Source organism: Acinonyx jubatus, chromosome D3 (assembly GCF_027475565.1).
Source record: "Acinonyx jubatus isolate Ajub_Pintada_27869175 chromosome D3, VMU_Ajub_asm_v1.0, whole genome shotgun sequence".
In the NCBI taxonomy this organism is placed as follows: Eukaryota; Metazoa; Chordata; class Mammalia; order Carnivora; family Felidae; genus Acinonyx; species Acinonyx jubatus.
In genome coordinates this window covers 72964654-72978702 of record NC_069392.1, presented here as the reverse complement: position 1 = coordinate 72978702, position 14049 = coordinate 72964654, and the positions used below count along the sequence as shown (strand labels likewise).

The window sequence follows — 14049 nt, the reverse complement described above, 5'->3', positions numbered from 1 at the left end:
ATCCGCCACTACCATTCCAGTCTTTTGGACCGATGTAAGGGAGGCACTGATGATATGTGATCATCTCCAGGTTTTGTAAGATACTTTTTGCCATTTCGACTGGTAGGTTAATTCTGCTGATGTTGATGGAATGGAGTAAAGCTAATGACATCATAGGAGACAGAATCCCTCAGTAGGATAGTACTCTAGAGAGAGAACAAGATCTTTCCAATAGTAAGGTCTACCTGTCCGTCCTGCCTCCAGCGTTACCATCTGCCATCTAACCTGAAGTGTAGGCTTTCATAGCCTAGGAGAGGACAGAGAGAAAAGTTTCATGGGCTTTGCATACTGGTTTGCCTGGGCTCAGAACTGGGAAAGTAGAAATCATGTCATCAGAACACTGTCTTTTATTAATATAACCCTTTGCTTTGCTTTAACATGCTTTAATTTCCTGATTCTGGAAAGATTTCTATGTTATAGATGGAAGATTCTCAAAGAAAGTAGAAATACTGGTTCTTTGATGAAGGTATTGGCTCCTGACAATTTTGACAAAACCATCCATGTTTCTTTCCTGTTCTTTGTTTCTATTTTTATATTCACTGTCTTCTTAAAAAAAGCAGTAGAAAGAACACAAACTGTTTAGTCAGAGGCACTGAGTGCAAATTCTTGCTCTATTACTCACAGCTCTGTGACTTTGGGCAAGTTGCTTGTTCGTCTGTAAAACAGATGATATTTCACATATTAAAGTGTAGAAGATGGGTGCTATGTTTACATGACATGGTGTTTACAGTATCTCTGAGAGATAAGAACACTGAGGTGGAGTAGGGGAGGGACTTGCTCAAGGTTGCAGTAATCTCTGGAGCTGGAATTCAAACCCAGATGGAAACAATAAAATGAGCTACACCTGCTGAACTCCTGCAATGAGCCAGTGCAGTACCTTGTATGTATTAACTAATTTAAACTTTGCAGTTCTTCTAGGAGGTAAGTACTACCATTATCCTCAGTTCACAGATTATAAAATTCACTCTTCTGCCTTCTTCTGTCAACACACTTCTCATCTGCAACCCCCTCCTTTATATGTGGTTGTATGAAAGTTTCCTGATTTCTTTGGGACACATTTGAACAAAATGCTAGTAAAACCCAGGCACGTGTTTCCCAATGGGCCTTGAGTGGGTTTTCCCTTTCAGACACCTTTTTTCCAGGCTGCTTTGTGGCATGGGGGGAAGGGCATAATTTATCCCCCATTTGCAGAGCTTATTTAGTCTATATATATATATATATATATATATATATATATATATATATATATAATAAAATGCCAACCTTATTTATAAGATGTCACCATTAATTTAAAAACCTTTTGTGATTTTTTACCACTTTTGTATTTTCTTCTGAAGAAAAATATAACATGTTACTCATTCAAAAACCACCAAGAAGCAACACATTTAATGGGAAATTAATGACCAGGAGAATTATTTCAGTCAAATTCTGAAGGTTCTAAAATGTTCAATCAAATATCACCATCCTAGTGTCAAAGGTTTTTTTTCTTTGTTTTTTTTTTTTTTTGGCATCATGTAACTTCCTGTTTCTAAGAAAAAAGGATTAAAGTGTCCCACTTAAAAAAAAAAAAAAAAAACAAACCTCCAAAAGCTTCTTGGACATCAAAGAGACCTTACACAACAACATTTTGATGAGTTAAGTGTAAAGGAATCAAAAACACATGGATTAAATTTCCCATAAAACCCACATGTGTTTAAAAATCAAGGAAAAACGTGCTTGGCCAAATGCATTTGGGGTTTTGTCAAACCCCAAACATTTGAGGAATAGTGTGAGATGTTTAAGGAACCCAAAACACAGCTGGATCAGCCTATATCATTCCAAAAGCAAATGCCAGTGGAGACAATACAGAGATAAACCCACACAACTACACTTTTGGCCTAAAAATCACATCCCTGATTATTGATAAGAAGCTTCCAGATATATATTTTTTAATTGCCTCTAAACTTAGAAAATTACAATTTATATTACCTTCTAAAAGTCACTTAAAAGTAACTTATCTTCTAAAAGAGCACTTCTATTTTTTAAAAAAACAAAGAAAAAAAGGAATCATCATTTCCAACCTTCAGGTTTTCCAATTTAACCAGATGGGATATTTTCCACAGCTTCCAAACCTGGATCAAGTTGCCCTATGTTTTGTATTATCCTTGATTTAGGTTTGCTAGACTAAGCACATTATTAATTGGTTCTCCTTTTATTTACAATACTATTGCTTGAAATATATACTAGAGTGTATAATTGAATTTTGGGTTTGCCGTAATTAAAAAAGTCAAAAGAGCAATAAACATAAGCGTTAGTAAATAATTGCCTCTGAGAACCAGCATAAATCATTAAGATTAAATGATTTTATATGATATTTAAACTCCTTAATTTTAATTTATGATTGCCAACCCATTTTCAGTCACTGTTGACTAGAATTTCTTGTCAGTGCTTTACATCGTTAGAGGTGATGGCAAGGGACTCCTGAAGATTCCCTTTTTATGGGGGCCTATGTTACCAGGCCGAATAAATTAATCCATGGCTTTCCTTTCTTGACATATTCCTGGTTCCCTCTATTTATCTAAAAAATTAGCCCAACTAGTAAGAGGGGCAATTTGGTCATACATAAGTACTTCTCCACATCTACCTTCTAATTTAATAAGATTTTGATCTTTGGGGAAGATCTAGTTTGTAGATATCTAAGTAAGCAGATGTTTCCTGCTAAGCAGTACTGTATATATCACTTTGTGAGTGAAAAAATAATTATTGATAGCACTGTCATGATTTTCAAGGAGGTTCAAAAGTTAATGAACACATCCTACTCTGCCTTCTTGACCCCCCCAAATAGCTAGTCAGCTATTTGGACTCAACAATCAGAAATATTGCAAATTCCTCTTTCTCCTTTCTAACACAGACAACGTAGAATATCCTGCAAAAATACAATGCAATGAAAATATATAAAAAAGAAAGTATTTTTCCCTAATGAAAGCACTGATATGGGAACGATGTATATATTTTTCCACTCTGTCTCAAATCAAACGCTGCAATATGAATTAACAGTTTTTACACACTTGAATCCAGGCTCTGTTCTCCACATGGTAATTTACGATGCATAACAAGGTCACATCTCAAGAGCTAACCCTGTACATTAATAAAAACAGCAATAGCAACCAGAATACCATTTATTGGAGCCCACCATTTGCTAAGATCTGAATGTGATATTTTAAGACATTCCTTGTAAAACACACAACAACTTGGACAGGTAGATTTCTATTGTTTCCATTTTACCATTGAGAACTTTGAGTATTGAAGAGATTAAATAATTTGCCCATGAATACGCAGACAGACCTGTTTGGACACAAAACCCACACCCTTTCCTCAACCCTGTTGTCTCTTATACATTTAAGGCAAATAAAAGAAAACAGTGACTGCTTCTTAGGAGACTGAAGAGAGGGACCACAGGAGAGAGAAGAGTAATATAATCCTGTCTTAAGAGGTTGTCAGGCTCTCACATCGATATGGTTTGTAGTTCTTGAAATCACAGATCCTGTTCTGTTGCCCACCCTAATGGCTATTCTATGTCCCAACGTGATGCATCTTTCACTCTGGACATGACTTGGATCGGTTTGCTGCATTTATAGTCTTTTAAATTTCCCTTGCACATGCTCAGGGCATCATTCTGGAGAGCAGTCAATTGCTCAGGGAACTGATTCTATGATGCTTTCAAGGCCGTCACCTGTTTCTCATTATTTCTTTCCTGAGCTTAGCTAACAGACATGAGTGTTATACCTTGGGAATGAAAAGTCTGTGGCCAAAATAACAAAATCACATCCACCATCACTGTGCTCTTCCTATTAGATTCTTGTCTCCCTGGTCAGGGTGATGTGTCATGGAATGAAGAGAAAACATGCTAAATGACAAGATTTTTTATACATCACAGCATTATAGGCCTTCCCACTAATGCTGGGGGTCAGTAACTGGCCCGATGGGTCACGTTAGATTGGCAGCACACGGTAAAATAATTAGGAGGTGATCCTATACTTGAGCAGGTGCTGTCCTGTGAATGAGAACTGCAGATAGTCTACAGCAGGCCAAGATTGTGAAGAAGAATGACAAAAACCAAAGTCGCTACATGAGAACAAATCAACAAAGTGAAATCTGAAAGAGGGACAGCTCCCCCCCACCACCAAAAAAAGACAAGAAAAATGTGCTTCTTGACATTCAGAGTATTTTCAATTAAGTTGAACTAAAACTTGGGGAAATGGCAGAAGAGAAGATGGAGAAAACAGATACCTTCAAGTTATAAAAAAAAAAAAAAAAAGAAAATGAGTACATGCCTTTTTGGTGGTTTGAAAAAACTGGAAGCAAATATTTCTAAAAGTCCGGTATGAGTAGTCAACAGATAAATGGGCAAATAACGGGAAGAGCTAATTTACAAAGGAGAAGAAATGTAAAGAAAAATATCCCTTTCCACTAGAAATAAACCTATTTTTTAATGATGCATTGTTTTGGTCTGTTAAATTCACATTTTTAGAAGTGTGTAATTCCCATTGATGGTGAGGATCAGAAGAAATGGACACTTTTAAACATTTCTGATGGTACTCTGAATTAGCACTACTCTTTTGCAAAGAAATTTGGCAATGTGTATCAAAATTCTCGTGTTTCTATACTTTAGCCTCTTCAGAAAATTGATTCTAAGAAAATAATCTCAAGTATACAAACAAAAATATTCATTGCATTATAGGTCATTTTGACCCATAGTCAAAATATGGAACAACCCCCAAAATGTCTTGAAATATAAGAATGACAGATCCATTTAATGAAATATGATTGCAAAAATGATAATTATAAAGACTATACAAAACCTAGGAAATGATCTTCCCATAATATTGACTGAAAAAGAGCAAGTAAAAAACTTCTATGGTAATAACTGTGGACAATCAAAATTTCGTATCAGTGAAAAGACTGGAAAGAAATATACTGAAGCAATAGCAGAGATTGTACCGACATGGTGGCATTCTTGCTGATGATATATTTCTTCTCCATTTGCCATACCTTCTTCAATGTGTGGCATGAGAAAGAGAGAGAGAGAGAGAGAGAGAGAGAGAGAGAGAGTATGCAAGAAGGGGAAGGGGCAAAGAGAGGGAGAGAGAATCCCACGCAGGCTCCACACTGTCAGCGTGGAGCCCAATGTGGGCTTGATCCCACAAACTGTGAGATAATGACCTGAGCCAAAATCAAGACTCAGATGCTTAACTGAGCCACCCAGGCACCCCAGGAATAAATGTGGTATTTTAAAAATCAGTATATTTTTTAAAACCTCATTGAAGGAACAATACAAAAAACAAAACAAACAAAACAAAAAAAAACATAACCAAAAAAAACAGCAAAAAACTATGAGCTAGACAAGTACAGATACAGATAGTATCCATATTTAAGAGAAAGCTAGTAGGAAGACATCTAAATAGGTCCTATGATTTATAAAATGATGGATCTCTTTTATCTGGAAGACAAAAATGTATTGAAACATCCAAAGCTTTGTAAAGAGGAATTCATGTCAAATGAATTGGATTTCCCTCTAAAATAGGTTGGAATGTACACAGATAAGGGAGAAAATAACAGATATCTATGAGACGGCCTGGACTAAGAATATTGTGTTCTTGCCATTTTAGTCCCCATGGAGTCTATCCACAGTCCTGTTGGACAGTGTTTCAGAGTGTTTTCCCTGAGGCCAATGGGCTCTATTAGACTTCTTGAGTTCTCTTCCAGCTCGACAATTCTGTGAAATGTATTTAATAATTAAACAAGAAACTAAGCAAGAAAACTTCCCTGATATTTGATTCCAGTTGGTGAATTCAGTGAGATCCAATCATTAAATGAAAAAACCTGTTCTTGTTTTTTTTTCAATTCTTGCTACAAGTGTGGTCACCTCTCATTGAAATAATCTTTCCACAAGTTGTTCACTGCCTGCTCAATCAGGAAACAGAAAGGAGACACTCTTTTTACCAGTAAATTTTTTTAAAAATTCTTGTAATTGACTATGATAATATCTACCCAAACAGAGACAGAGCATGGTTAAAATGTCTGGGAATGAGCAAGGAAACATGGCCTAATGCAGTAGTGGTGGACTCACCACAAGATGGTCCAAAGGGTTTTTCTCTATTTGTAGTTCCCATATTGAAGAAAAATTTGCAATTCTTGCACTTTCATGGAACAACAGACTGCGATTTAAATTTCTCAGTTTGTGTAGCTCATTTTGTACATCACCACGTTTTGTGTTCTATCGCATATCTGGTCTTTATACTTTTTGACTTTCCCTCAAAGATCCTGGGATGTCACAGGTGTCCTACTGGGGACACTGGAGGCCAGGTGGGGACAGGAGGGAGCAGCACCCTCCACCGCTCTCAGAAATACCTTCCTCCTACACTTGAGACCCACATCAGGACGACATTCCGTTTGGCTCCAGAAATGAGGAGTGAACACAAAGGTATTTCCAATGTAGGTGGAGAAGACAGGAAACAGAATCAATTTTGTGGAGTGCTTGCTTTTTGCACAGTATGTCACTGCCCTAGATGAAGGTCAAAAAGAGTTTAGAAAGTGCCTGTTGTCTTCTGAAGAGTTAATACTCTAATGGGAAGACAAGTATACACGGAAGAAAGAAGAGAAGGTTAATTTCTATAAAAAATTAAATGGAGCGAATGAGGAGGCAAGAAACATAACAAATCCCTTGGTTGGTGTACAATTTGTCCCTGAAGCCTACAGTCTAAGATCTTTGTAAAGGGAAGAATTACAGAAACTTTACTAAGAACAGCAAGACTTGAGAGTAGAGAGGTCATTTGCCTCTGGTTATAGGCATTTGTTCATGTTCATACCAAATGATAAGGTACTCTTTATTTTTTGAAGTATATTCTTAGAAACACCGTGGCTCATTAGTTTGACGTCTCTAGTGATGTTTGTCAATTACATTGTTAAGATTCAATGTTTTTTGAGAAGCTGCATTTTACAGAGACTACAGTGCTAGTGTTAATAATTTCTCTTTGGCTGATTATGGTCCAAATCAGGGGATAATAGAAGCCCCGAGATTCAATACAGCAAAGTGCTATATGCCCTTCTCAAATTCACAGGAGGACTCATTAAACTTTGTTGTCCATCCTCGAGTGAATCCCAAATAATTTCGATGATTGGATGAGCAGCATGCTATATGGAGAAGAAGAAAGGCTGACTTACAGACTATTTCTTTATATGTGTGGCTACTTGTTTTCTTTCTTGCTGTGAAATTTTAAAATCCTGCAGGAACTGGGATGTGCTTAACCATGTGCTGCCCAGAAGGGATTACGGCAATAATGAAAGGAAATTGCGACTCAGTCTGAAGAATGCCCTGCCTGTGCTAGCATGGCAAGTATGTTGTCTTATGAAAATATATACAACTCCCCTTGCTTCAAACTCACATGTTTTGTTAAGATGGTAAATATGTCACCTTTCCATGTGGGCCTGCTGTTGATTTGCTTAGTATTTTAGCGGAAAGGACAAGAGTTTACTTTCACACCAAGGAAAAAGCCCCAAATTGACGAGACTTTGTAAATGAGAGTTTATGGCAGGCTTTTAGAAATATTGTGATTGTCCCTGGAAAGAGCAGTAGATGTCTCCTCTTCATTTAGACTTTCCAAGTATCTATTGTCCCCAAATGACTCTACCTGTCTGGAATTTACAGGGTTTGAAGCCGCCGATTTAATGTGCCGCCCCCCACGCCTGAAGTTTTGAGTGAAGGTGAAAGTAATACTTTCAACCAAACAATAATGTGCCTGCTTCAATCCACCACTCTGTCTTCTTCTAACAAAAGAATCCTCCTCAGACAAAACAAACAAACACTTTACTATCAAATATATTAACTGATTCAATATATACCAGAATAATATATCTATATGTGAACTGGTCTCTTTTCTTTCCACATTCTTACCTTAATCCAGAAAATGTCATCAGCAAATACGAAACTCTGGCCAGGTTAGGCCCTGATTTTAATCCACATCAACCACTATTGCCTGAAATCCACGTGGCAGGGACTGGCATTTACTGGGAACTCACTTTGTGACAGAGACTATAGAGTAATTTATACCTATTATTTCAGTTGATTCTCACGACCCACTTTGAGATAATTGTCATTATTTCCACTTTATAGATGAGGAGACTGAAGCAGAAAAAATGTAAGTAAATGTCCTAAGGTGATTCAGCTACTAAGTGGCCAATCCAGTATGAAACCTCAGATTGTATGCTATTTACTACATCACTGCTAGATAATCATTGTGCAACTGCAGGCGGCTTATAGAATTCACTGACTCATCTTATAAAGAAAATATGCATCTACGAGCACAACACTGGGAGTTTTTAAGAGATCAAGAATAACATTAGTGAAAGGAAAGAGCAAGTCAAGATTCCTAAAAAGACAAACAGCAGGTTTAGCAGGTGTTAGGGCCAGATGCAATCAACACACATGTCATGATAGGCACCAAATATTGTATTTTTGAAACATTTAAGGAAATGATTTATCTAGATTAAGATCTTGATTCAAAAAAATTACTCACATGAGACTAGTCATATAGGAATTTCATTTTGAGGTCTTTTTAAAAAAATGTATTAAAAGTTATGTTGCAAGGAGTTTCAACAGAATGGAATTTTGTTTTCACTGAGTGTCTGCTGTGAACATCCCACTGCTCAGAATGGTCACTGCTTGAGGACAGAGAGAACATTTCATTGGTTTTTGACAGAGGGATTGATTGATTGATAAAGCAATCCTATTGATTTTGAGGCAGCCCCTGACAGGATCTGACAGTCATGAAGAGAAATTTCTTTGACATTGGGATTTGGTGTATCTTGCCCAACTTGTGAGGACTGGATAACAGTTCCAGCAGGAAGACTCAGGGAAAGGTGGAGAACCAGGGGATAGGAATAAATGGTGGTATTAGGTGATATACAAAATAGCACACAATCCAAAGGCATGTTATGGTATTTCTCTGTCTAGATGATTCAATTAACAGCAAGGTGGGTTTGGGGGATGGGTAGAAGTGAGGAAGCATTCTTTCATTCTTTTTCTAAAAAACCTTCAGGAGGTTTTTGGGGGTTTTGGTTTGCTTTTACGTTGTCATGATTGCTTATAAATAAAACATTAAAAAAAATACACACACACGTGTGTGTGTGTGTGTGTGTGTGTGTGTGTGTGTGTGTGTATTTTACAAGGCACTGTCATCAATGTGTTTGATGATAGACAGATTTTTTTTTAATGATAACTCTGCTCCTTTCTCTAAATTACAGATAATCACAAGCAGAGTTGGGGGGTGTTTTCAAATGGTTGCAAATCCTCAGCTCATGTGATAAAAGATGCTGACATTAATATTCTGGTGTGCAAGCTCATTCCTTCAGCCAGCTGTGAGGCAGAGGCTCTGCGACCGAGGTGAGACTACTGCAATGTGCAACGTGTACGGGGTCCTCCGAAAGGCTGATCTGTTACTTGCACCTTGAGCAAATTGTGGCAGCTTGACTGTTTCCATGGGTGAGCGGAAGTGGCTCTGTTTTCTCGCTGCTGCGTTCAATTTACTGGCTGCCTCGGAAGGTTCAGAGCAGGCCCAGGGTTTGACTGTTAACTATTTATTTTCTATCAGTTTCTAGACTTCATCCATCTTTGAACTCCCTGGCTTACAGAGGAGAGATGAAATCAATAGTATTTAGCTCTAGTGACCGCATGTGTTCATTAAGCAAATCTCTACCTTGCTTCAAGCCCCAGAGAACAGCCCAGTGTTTTAACGGGTAACGCTAGGTTAAGTTGCAAAGACTTCTTGGAGAGGAAAAGTACCCCACACCCACCTTGCTACTTTCTGGATGCTCCAGCAATGAACCTATATGTTCTTATATCATTACCTAGTTATTTCTTATGTTTTCTTGCCTTCCTTTACAGATCTATGTCCTTGAGTTTAGAAAATGATGTCTCCTTCAAATCCTTTCCAGCTTCTAACTATACGGTTGGTTTAAACACAACCCTTACTGGTTGTGAAGAGCTATGAACAGAGTCCGGCAGACATCCAGCAAATGCTCTGTGAATGTTTGTTGCTGTTGAAATTTAAAACTGAAGTTATTGAAAAAAAGCCACAAGGTTTGACATGACTAAGGAGTATCTGGGCCATTTCTGGTGGAGCCTCCATTTCTTTCCATCCTTCTTGCCCTCTGGATTGATGCTTGGCTCCGAGGCTTCACCTCGGCTCTGGCTACAACCAAACAAGGTCCTTCACAAATACATCTGCCCATCAATACCCCCAACCCAATCTCTGTGACTCCACACTCCAAAGCGACCTCGTACTCCAGCTGAAACAGACACCGGGCTGCCTAGTATCTGTGCCATACGTGTCTGCTTCCCACTGCCATGCTTTCCCAGGAATGTCCTCTCAGCCCACATCCAGGCAATACCTCAAACCCCTCCTCACCGAGGGCTTTGCTGACCTACTCACTGAGATTGATGACTCCTTTTGTGTCCTCACAGTAATCTGTATACTCTCGACATCATTGATCCTGCTTATTTGGATATCTCTCTCCCCTATCAGATAGAAGTCTGCAGAAAACAGGGTTGTGTCTTAGTCATCCTTGTAGCTCAGTTCTTGACATGTAAGGTGTGGTAAATAAATGTTTCTAAATGAAAGCATGAACACCCACCCCTCTGTGTAAATTTCTAGGGTAACACTTGCTGTGCCCCACCCACATCCTGCATCCCAGCATCCACCCAGCCTCAGGGCGATCTGGTCATTTGGCCTTTGTCCCCCTTCCTGGCACTTTTTTATCTACCTTTTGGATTTTCTCTCTAATGCTTGGTGGAGATCTAGTAATTATGATTGTTTAGCACCAAAATTCTTCCTTTATTTGAAAAGGAGATAGGCTTCTAAGAGGTACTGAAGGATAAAATAAAATAGCCATCTTGAGATAATTTAGCTCAATCCAACTATCCAACCATGCGTGCTGTTGCAGACCTCATAAGAGACTGTTAGTGTCCTACTAGACAAGGAAAAATCTACGAGAATGAAGTACCTGTATACTTAAAGCCACGACTTTTTCAAAGACTGAGCAGAAAAATATGAAGAACAAAGAGCCACAGGGACTGATGACGAGAGAAACAAAAGCAATCATCCAGTCCACCAGCTCAGAGCTGGTCACAGAGGTTGTAGGTGGTTGAGCCTCCATCAGAAGGAAGGCCTCATATCACCCACAGAAGACTTATGCTATCAGTGTTTAGGCAGAATTAAAACATCCTATGCTGCCAAGCATAACCATCCTTTTGGTCACAGACATGGTCATTGGGTTTATTCAGTGACAAACCAGAGTCTTAACATTGCTCCTTATGGGTGGAGAACAGGTGATAACAGAGAAGTTATTTTGTTTTTTGGGTTTTGTTGGGTTTTATTTGTTTGTAAATCTCATGTTTTTAAATCTATGTGCATACTACTTCCAGCAAAGACATTTCTTACATTATGCACTGCACACATAGTTGAACATACACCTTCATCAAGGAACAATGAAGGATGACTGTTTTTCTAATAGCCATAGAGGAAACAGGATAATGGGGAAAGTGGCAAAATCAAAAGGAATGCTAATGCCTATGCAAATAAGGACAAAGTATAAAGAGTTCAGAATGGTCAAGCAGAGAACTAATCTGTCTCTTGCCACTGTCCTGTTCATCCAGCTGAGCTGGATGTCTATTGAGCTGAGGGACAGTCTCTAAAGGGCTATTCTCGGAGTCCTCTCTTTTTAGGACAAGATAATCTCCACTCTTCAGCCAAGACCCTTTGAGAGAGATACTTCTGGGTCACCTTTTAATTTCTCATAGCCCTAGAGCAGTACCATGAACAGAACAGATATTTAATCCCTCTGTGTTTTAAGAACTGAGTGTGGAGGAAGGAAAGAAGAGAGCAAAAATAAGTTCATGTAAAGAAAAGCCCCAAGGCCAGAATGGTAGAAGGGAGAACCTTCTACAAAGGTTTCAGAGAACAAAAACTTAGCTCTGTGGGAAAGAATTCTCTGCAGATCCTCTGCATAAATATAATACCTGCAATCGTGGGTACTCATCACGATTTGCAAAATAAAACAAAACTACCTAGCCTCCAGCACTTTAAAAGCAGGGCAAGGGGCCAAAGACAGGAAAACTTCTTTCAAGGCAGATATTTCCTATTTTTCTTTCCTTTTAACCACCCAAAACTAACCACAGTGAGGCGGATTTTAGCATATTGGCTAAATATGGCTTAGCATATTTAATTGATCTTCACATTAAGTTCCCATTTTTTGGTCCCATTTGAGAAGAAAGAAATCAGTACCTAACAAGAAGAATAGAGTTGTGGAGTATTTTTGTACTTTAGAAATATCTGGAGTCAAAAGAACCTTTTGTTCAGTGGCCCAAGTTGGAAAAGCTTACAAAGATGGGTAGAATCAAGGCCCCTTCTGTAGATGCATCCAATAGGTGATCAACCTGTCCAAAGCTACAAAACTCAGACAAGCAAAATCCAGGATCTGGATCTGCAAACTCCCAAGTGAAGATTCTTAAAGCTTTCCGGATCCCTTATTATACTATTATTTTTATTTTACTTTGGAAGTTTATGTATTTATTTTGAGAGAGAGAGAGAGAGCATGAGCAGGGGAGTGGCAGAGAGAGAGGGAGGGAGGGAAAGAGAGAGAGAAAGAGAGAGAGAGAGAGAGAGAGAGAATCCCAAGCAGGCTCTGTACTGGCATCGCAGAACCTGATGTGAGGCTCAAACCCACGAACCTATGAGATCGTGACCTGAGTGGAAACCAAAAGTCGGATGCTTAACCAACTGAGCCACCCAGGCATCCCTTCTATTATTTTTAAATAGTAAAGAGATACATTGAAATCACTCTACTTTTTAAACTACTAGAATTCTATTGAGTTTTAATTAAGATAACCTGATTTTTTTTGCTATCCATATTTATGTCATCATTTTACAAAAGGAGAATTAATCAAATTTAATTTTCTGTAGTTATAACTATAAATATTCAATATAATTATTTTACGATGCACTTTGGTGTATACTGTAACATATTATTTGTGAGTTAATTTCAAGCCAGATAGGGAATATTTTGCCTCATGTTAAAAACAATGACTGAAGTACAGAGCAAAGAGGTTTTTAGAAGATGGGTATTTGGGGGGGGGGGGACATAGGAGGAATGTAAATAATGTATCATTATCCATAATATTTTAGAAGTCTATAATGTTTTCAACTACATTACAATTTTTGTTGTGTTTTATGCCAATTCTTTTAGATCAAGGTACAATGAATTATCATCGTCAAGGCCAAAGTATTCCATTGGTAGAAAATGGGTTTGATTCTACTGCCCTAACCCCAGGAAGGTAGGTTAAAATTCTAAATGAAGAACTAGAAAATGGATGAAACTAAGTGATTTCTGGAGAAACAAATAGCTAATAAGACTGACAGATGACCGAGGCTCTTTCTGTGTAAAACCTAGCATGAGATTCATCTTTCCAAATGAGCTTTTGGTCATTTCTTTGCTCAAAACTTCCAATGGCTCCCCATTGTCTAGAGAATCAGGGTAGACCATCTTGACCTGACATGAGACATGGCCTCACATTGCCCAATTACGTGCACCTGTGCCAGGGCAGCTCTCTACTGTATTAATACTGCTTTACAAAAACCCTATGCTCCACTGAGGCAATTTTCTGGGACTGACATCTTTTGACAAATAGGTAACATAAGGCTCCAAAAAACGTGAAGGTAACTAAGATGCAACAGAACTGTGATGTTGGAAATACCCTATATGTGCTGTCTAAAACGGTGGCTATGAGAATCTCAGACGTGACTAGTGAAACTAGCAAGTGTTTTAATTATTTATTGCTGCGTAACACCCCAAACTTAGTGGATTAAAACAGCACTTACAAATTCTTTCTCACAATTTTGTAATCTTGACTAGGCTAAGCTGTGTGATTGTTCTGCTCTAAATGGTATTTGCTGGGACAGTGGGATCCAAGATGGC

The 14049-nt window shown here is 38.3% G+C and overlaps 1 long non-coding RNA gene across 1 annotated transcript; it reads left to right on the top strand.

Moving 5' to 3' along the window:
* The first annotated feature begins 7310 nt into the window (after positions 1-7310).
* On the top strand, positions 7311-9655 carry LOC128312476 (uncharacterized). The gene is made up of 3 exons (XR_008291839.1): positions 7311-7414; positions 8192-8216; positions 9322-9655. It is a non-coding gene; the product is annotated as an uncharacterized LOC128312476 (long non-coding RNA).
* The last annotated feature ends 4394 nt before the right edge of the window (positions 9656-14049 follow it).